The sequence below is a fragment of the Frankliniella occidentalis genome, unplaced genomic scaffold (genome assembly GCF_000697945.3).
Source record: "Frankliniella occidentalis isolate FOCC.00 unplaced genomic scaffold, Focc_3.1 Scaffold1, whole genome shotgun sequence".
Classification (NCBI taxonomy): domain Eukaryota; kingdom Metazoa; phylum Arthropoda; class Insecta; order Thysanoptera; family Thripidae; genus Frankliniella; species Frankliniella occidentalis.
This window is the reverse complement of record NW_026267131.1, coordinates 4,887,253-4,893,625: the sequence shown is the minus strand read 5'-3', so window position 1 is coordinate 4,893,625 and position 6,373 is coordinate 4,887,253. Positions and strand designations below refer to the sequence as shown.

General features: G+C 49.8%; 2 protein-coding genes across 5 annotated transcripts in view; one reads left to right on the top strand and one right to left on the bottom strand.

The window, feature by feature from the left end:
- The window catches only part of LOC113217307 (maternal protein exuperantia), a 542,899-nt gene that overhangs the window by 279,821 nt on the left and 256,705 nt on the right, over nt 1-6,373 (bottom strand). The gene's annotated exons all lie outside the window — the stretch shown is intronic.
- LOC113217316 (lachesin-like) overlaps nt 1-6,373 on the top strand; it is a 306,348-nt gene that overhangs the window by 113,665 nt on the left and 186,310 nt on the right. The window contains exon 2 of one of the 4 annotated variants that reach the window (XM_052271159.1): nt 3,445-3,526. The exons of the other annotated variants lie outside the window; for them this stretch is intronic. The gene's annotated coding sequence lies outside the window, so the exon portion shown is untranslated. The remainder of the gene's footprint in view (nt 1-3,444; nt 3,527-6,373) is intronic. 4 annotated transcript variants of the gene reach the window in all.

Genomic DNA, 6,373 nt, shown 5'->3' with positions numbered 1-6,373 from the left:
AAAGGGGATGATCATGATTTATGAATTTGCCTTAAATTTTTCAGGCCAAATGTGCTTCAAACCCCATTCACGCCCCAAACAAAACATTTTTCTTAACGTAAGAATGTTGTTCGTTGAAGTTTAAGGCCCTGCGCTAGAATTAAGAACCATATTTGCTGGTGCAGGATATCCTTTCTCCTCTCTCCGCCTTTCCCCGCCTCTCTCACTCCTACTTCTTCCACTTTCCGCAGCTTGCGAACGGCGCGCTTGCTCTAGCCCAGCGATTTGAGCGCAAAATCTCCCGGCTTCGCCATTGCTGGACTGAGCTGGAAATCCAGTCGTATTTTCGCTCTGACGTCGTTGTAGTGACTGTTGCTGCTTCCCTCTGGAGGCCTACTCGAGTTTGGAGTTGGGCCCACCCTTTTCAGTCCAAGGGGGTAGGGTAAGGGGCACAAAAAGGAGGAAGGCAGGGGGAGGGGGGGAGACCAATGAACGGAGAAGCATACATTCCTGCCGCCAGACTCTCCCCCTTCCGCTCTCCTCCGCTCTGGGCGATTGTCTTCGACTCTCTTGCCCCGATCTTTATCTCTGCTGCGTGTGTTTGCCCTTATCCGAGCGAAACAAAACGCGGCTGCCCTAGCTAGACCAAGTGCATAACAGATATCGGGTCATTTGTGTTCGCGTTCAAAGTCGTAACGTCTGTAGTGGAAGCCATGTGTTTTCCATTAGAATGGTGTGCGGTGCAATTGCACACGCAACCCTCACTTTTTAAGACAATGTTGTTTTGTGGTGTTTGTCTCTGTGCATGGGGCTTGCGAGCTTGTTTAAGTAGAGAGAAGTTTTGTGGGGCAGAGGTGCCAATTGTTCGTGTCAGTGTGTCGCCCTGCTATTGTGGAAAGCGAAGGGCCGCCCATATTTCCCCCTGTGCCTGGCTTTATTTTTAAAGGGTTAGCGGTGGCACTGCGGGGGGAACGCTCTGTGAATGTAAATAACACGGTAGTGCGGGTATCTGCCGGGGCCGTTTGGGGACGTCTCGGACCGAACCTGCGGGAGGAAAGAAGGCGCTGTTTATCCAGGGGAGACAGAACGGGGACAGAGCGACAGAGAGCGGTACGGAGAGAGGGAGGAAGAGGCAACGGGTCATTGTTCTGCAGTGTACATACTAGAGAGAGAGAAAGAGAGACGGGGGTGGGTGGGAAGGGTCGAAAAGGTCCGAAAACAAATTGAGGCGGCTTTTTCATGCAAGGGTTCAGGATTAAATGACCCCCTGATTTAAATACAAATGCGCGGTCTAGCTTTAGGCGGCCCGTATAGCGACACCACTAGGCATTGCCGTATAATACATCCACGGTCTCGGCCAGCACGCTGCTTCTGTGATGGGAAGACGTCTGCTGCTCGCTGGCGCCACCAGAACACAGCAAACTTTCTACTTAGTATAAAAAAATATTCCATGCGATGCAGTTCTATCGCCAGTAGAAGCTTCGCTTCTTTAACTTTCGGACCTTTTACTTCTTTTTGCGTAATGTTTTTTTGTGCTGTTTGCGTTTTCTAATAAAGGCTTTTCTTCGCGGCTCAATGTTGGCTGCACCGTATTGATCCCTACGCCATTCGTCTTCAAGTTCCTCTGCAGTCATGACGTTCTCGCCTCCACCACCTCTCATTTCCCTTCCCACGCCTTTAGCTCGTGAAAAGACAACGGAAAAGTTTGCTGCTGAAATTCCTTCTCTTTTCGAACCCGTAAAACTTTACGAAACAACGCACAGTGTTGTGGGCATTGGTTTCCGCTCTGGCTTTGCTAACTGTCCCGCTGAAAGTTGTCTTCTGCAAATCAGCCGGTGGCTCCACCACAGTTTGGCTTCCTGACAGGCTTGCGAAAGGGGGTCGCGTCACCTGTGGCAGGGAGCCCGACTGGCGCTCGGTGCCACTGCACAAGAACCTAGCATGCTGTTTTTTTTTTTGTTTTTGTTTTTTTTAGTATTGTAGCTGACTTAGGTCAACAGCCTAAGATACAAAATTGTGACCAGCAAGACGTAACCAGAAGAATTTGTCAACGGTAAATGGTTCCTGGAACCTGCTTCAACCCTGTTTTCTTTTGCAATAAAAGCATGGCTGTCAGGCATTTGCCGCATTTCTCCCCTTCGAGCTCAGTTGTTCCCAATCGGTTGCTCCTTATGTGGCAGGTGGGAATTGCAGACTGCTGACAGTAGGCGTTTGGCGAGCGCCAATATACCCAGGTTTTACGATCGGTCCAGAAGTTCGGATAGGCAGGAGGCTGCGCGCAAATATTGTCACCACGGTGGAAATGAAACTCCCGAGAGATCGGTGCATCCAGAAAGATGCTGAGATGCCAGAAAAGGAAAGAACCTTTGGAAGGTGTGCTCTTGTCTGGCTCGGATTTTGTTTTAAGAGATAGGGGGCGATCCGAAATGTTTTATATTCCACTTCCAAAAAATTGGGTTACTGTTTCTAGTTGAGTCTTGGCTGAGGTCGTCCCGATAAAACGCCCGGCCCGTGCTCCTGTTTAGCCGTCATTGCGACACTAATAAAGACTGTCACATTGGTTAAATCGTGACGTCACATTGGTCTAATTTCTACGTGACTCAGCTGGGCTAAATATGTTAACTTCTAAAGTCACGTCCAAACTAATGTGACAGTAAAATCCGAAAGAATGTGACAGTTTTCAGAGGTAAAGGAATGTGAGGTCCCGTACATTAAACAATAGTGAATTGGCTCTGTGGATGTCTGTGACTTTAACATTGCATTTATTCAAAGATGAGGCCCAAGGCCCAAGTAATTGCCATAATTACATCGTTTTTGCATTGTTGCAAGGGTTTTTTTGAGCTTCACCTCAAGTCAAAAATGAACTCACGAATTTGATGTCACTTTTGACTTGCAACGAGTACTTTTGCGTTGATTATCACCCCTTTTGGTGCGGACCAGTGACGTTCTGATCTCTCATTCCATGTTCCGCCGAGTCCCTCTCTCTCCCTCACATATCCCCCCCGCTCTCTCTTACTCAGGGCGTGGCTTAGTGAACAGGAGTGCGAATGGTCGAGGCGCAAATCCGATTTCCAAATTCAGCAGCTCTGACAAACGGCAAGAGGGTTTACCCAGTGACTTATGACCCACGGACCCGTGCTCTGACAAAACTGCGAAAGAGCGTGCTCCGAGCGCGCGCAGTTGTAGCGGCCCCGCCGGCAGCCCTACGTCCCACGTCGTGCACTGCAAACGTTACAGCTTGTGGCATACTTATAAATAAAGTGTGCAACTGGCGTGCGCAGCTACGGGCTGAACACTACCTTGCACACTTTGTTTGACTGTGTATTTGAATTCTAAAACGACAGTGGGTGGCTTTCAAACATAGAGTGGCGTTCTCACTCAGGCATATTAAGCAGCACGTGACTTGTTTTTTTTTTTAAAGTGCGACATGTTTTTTTCTAAATATGTGTTTGTGCTTTCTTGCAGGTTGGTGCTGCGTGGATTATTGACCTGTGCGGTGGAGTGAGCGAGGCGGCGGCCTGCCCCGGAATACGGGGGGTGCTGGCTGGTGAGTTTGCTCCCAAAGCGACCCATTTAGCATACATACAACTCTGGCCGATGAGGCCCGGTTACGTCCACCCGACACCTGATGCGGACGTCTCATTTTCTCTTCGAATACTGTTTCGTTCCGCCCGGCAGAAAGTGCATATTCATGCAGTACGCGCTCATAATGGCGGCCCAGGGAATGCTCGTGTATGGCCGAGTGTATCCTCACTGCTGCTGCTGCAGCAGAACGAAGCGACTATTAAATATTATTTTACGGCTGGAAGCGAGCTGCTCGGCTCGGTGTATATCCCTCCTATCCTATACTCGCCCCCCGCTCTGCCCGCCTGCTACGACTGACACCCTCACTGTGCAACGCAGCTCCCTCGGCTGTGGTTTGCGTTTCGTTCCTATGGAAAATGTTTTGTTGCCGATACTCGTGGGGTTTACAAACTCAGCGTGAGTTGGGGTACCCCGGAAGCGAGTGTGCTGTTGGCGCTGAGAGTTCCTCGCGGTCCCTTGTTATTACGACTATGTAAGCAGCCTTGTCAGGCAGCATCGGGTTTTCTTCGCGTACACCCAGAAAACTGAGTTCTTGGATCAAGAACACTGTACTTGATCACGGTTTCAGTCAAGAACATTTGCATATTGATCCAAGCAATTTTGACTTGGATCATCAAGGCAAATGTTCTTGACTGAAACTGTGATCAAGCACAGTGTACTTGATCCAAGAACTCAGTTTTCTGGGTGTAAGGTCCCTGTTGCCGAAGGTCGTGCTCCCACATCGCCCCACGGCACTTCCGTTGAACGGCCGACGTGGGCTAAGAGGAACTCCCGTGAGCCTGCTCTCTCGCAGCAATTCGTCCTCCCCACATGTCATTCTACTCCCTTTCTCCTTCCCCTGCCTCCTCTCCCCGTTCCTTTCCCTGGATCATGGCTGATTGCAATGGCGGGGGGAGGGGGGGGGGCTTGGCCCGGCCCGGCAAGGCTGTCCAGCTGGCAGCAGGCCGTGAGTGAAATTTGTTTAGCCGCTGCTTTTTGAGGAGGGTGCGGAGGTAGATAGAGGTAGATCGGACCAGGTGCACGGAAAAGCTGGGGATTCCGTCTGAGAAAGAGGGAGATGTACAGATACAGGTATCGCGGGGTTCGATAGGAGGGCGTTGGTAGCAATAAAGAAGGAACAGTGTATCAAATTCAGTCTGGGTCCACGACAACATGAGCACAGCGCTTCTTCCACTCTCCCTTTCAGTTTCCTTGTCACCTGCACCCCCCCCCCCTGCACCCCTTCTCCACTTTCCATCACGCGGTGTTTTCATCATCATACTTTTGCCACAACCGCGTGCTTCACCTGGAGCTTACGAAATTGTCAACTATGTTACGGAGAAAGTTTGCTCAAACACGTCGCGTAGAAAAGCGATATAGTGTTGTTTACTGGCGCTAAAGGTGGCTGCAGAAGTTAGTTTTGAGCTGAACAGATGTTCTGCATTTATACAAATGCTCATTTAACATGAACAATTTCTTTAGCTCCATTCGTTCAAAAGTGTAATATTAAAAATTGCACTCTTCGTATTTTTTATTTTTTTTTGTATTCTTTCTTTTGATAATTGTGAGGTATTTGCTGACTTAAACAAGTAACAGAAATTTAATAAAATAAGACACTGAGTAAAACACCCAATAATGAACTGCCATTTCCTTTCCGGAGTTTTTCTTTCAACGATTGCAATGATCTCTGCGTCGGGTCGAGACCGACGCTGTTTAAATTTTGCGCCCCCTTTTCTCTGCTCTCACCGCCTTGTGTTTCTGAGCAGCCGTTATATTGGATAGTTGCATGAGCCACGGTATTGGTTTCATGCTAATGCAGCGGCAGAGCGGCGGGTTGCGGCACGGTGCCGTTCGGACCAGGCCATGTGGCTCTCCGTGTAATCGCGCCCCATGCGGAAGGCCAAATTCTTTTTACACGAAAACTTTGTCGACTGCAGCGGAGTCTTCCACCGAGGGTCCTTTTTGTTGGGCGCTGAAAGGGACGTTAACTCGAGACGGTACTTTTATAAAGACATGCCCGGTTTTTCGGACTTGGGCTTACTTCTATTGAACAATAAGGGGGTGAGCCTACGCCAAATTCTGCAGTGTTATTTTATTTTTTGTTTTTGGCAGTTGATTTAACCCCTGCTTGATCTCTCGCCGCTGCATTGACGCCCATTCCACTGCTTAGTTCACTCAGTTCACACGCTGCCTTTTTCGTGGCCGCCGAACTGTTGTGTGTGTATGGAGGGTGTGGGAAAAAGGGGTGGGGGGGCGGTAGCGTTTCCAAAGGCGGTCGGGGCCGACACACAAGTGCCGCTTGCTTGTGGTCTCTTGCCTGGCTGCGAGCGAGGCGGGAGAAAAGATTAGAAAACTTCATGGGAAATGCTGCGGAGCAGTGGCGGCCGGCGGTCCCCGCCCAGACCGTGGCAGCCCGGCCTCGGTCGCAGTGCAGGCGACGTTCTCTCACAGGGAAATCGGCCCCACAAAAAACAAATCCGAGCAGGGACTGAATCTTCCCTCTTAAATCGGATAGTCAATGTGAACGTTCATGCTGCTTTGATAAAGTACTGCTGTAGATGAGCAAAATATTACTCTAAAACACAAAAGGAAATATTCACTCAAAAGTCAATGTGACGACCAGGCATGATATTCGCCCGGGAGAGCGATTATGTGAGTGAAAGGTGGGGGAGCGCGCGCAGACTGGTAAAGAGAAAGGGATGCACAGCCGCCGGCTGGAGAAAAGTGGGACAAGTTGTGCCAAGTTCTGCTGAATAAGTTCCATCATTTCGGAGGTAAGCCTGTCTGCCGAGATGTGCGCGTACCCCTTCCCCCTTCCTCTTCGGCTCTC